General features: G+C 28.5%; 1 non-coding gene across 1 annotated transcript; it reads right to left on the bottom strand.

Annotated features, from left to right (window-relative positions):
* Nucleotides 1-483: 483 nt before the first annotated feature.
* TRNAQ-UUG (transfer RNA glutamine (anticodon UUG)) lies at nt 484-555 on the bottom strand. Its single transcript has one exon. It is a non-coding gene; the product is annotated as a tRNA-Gln (tRNA).
* Nucleotides 556-895: the final 340 nt, after the last annotated feature.

Here is an 895-nt window from a genome sequence, read left to right as displayed (position 1 = left end):
ATCCTTATAACTCAATGAATAGTTGATTTTAAAGGTCTCATATTAATCATTGTCCACCAAGATACAAATGATTTTATTTTACATAAAATACTCTTTCCTAAATTTTGATATTATGTGATGTTACCATTGGCCACCTAGATGCAAATGACTTTATATAGAATACTTTATTGTTGAATCTTTTCATTTTCTATTTACCTTCCTTTCACTATTTTTTATAATATTACTCAAATCAATATAAAAATATAATAATAATAATAAAAGGTTTTGAGATTATTAAATTTTCTTATTTTCTATTTACCTTCCTTTCACACGTTTTTACAATGTTACCTAAATCAATATAAAAATAATAAAAGGTAAGATGTGCTCTAATTAGCACGAAAATCAATATGAATTAAAATTAGCAAAGGTAAGGTGCTCTCTAATAAGCACAAAAATCAATATGAAAATAAAATAAGCAACGAAACCAGCAATTAGGCGTACAAAAGGTCCTACCGGGAGTCGAACCCAGGTCGCTGGATTCAAAGTCCAGAGTGCTAACCACTACACCATAGAACCAACACGAGAAATTTGCGACAGTGGAACTACATAACATACTATATTAGATTTGTTTATTTATTTAACTAAATTAACAATCGCTTTTTTTTTAAGCCATTTAGGGGATTGTTTTTGTTTGGACGTGGTATATAGGGAAGACTAGTTTACATTGGCAACGAATATGTCTAGGTTTAAGAGATATGCGACTAGGAGAATGAGCTATGAGAGAAACTTATTTCATAAAATCAGCTATGAGAGAAACTTACTTCATAAAATCTTTGTGTTTTTATTGTCAATGTTATTATAGATATGGATGACTTTTGAATCTGTTTATCTTTCTATATTATATTTAAGGTGTAAT

This window comes from Cupressus sempervirens, chromosome 2 (assembly GCF_028749045.1).
Source record: "Cupressus sempervirens isolate cs-2001-9-10 chromosome 2, ASM2874904v1, whole genome shotgun sequence".
Classification (NCBI taxonomy): Eukaryota; Viridiplantae; Streptophyta; class Pinopsida; order Cupressales; family Cupressaceae; genus Cupressus; species Cupressus sempervirens.
This window is presented reverse-complemented; position numbering and strand designations above follow the sequence as displayed.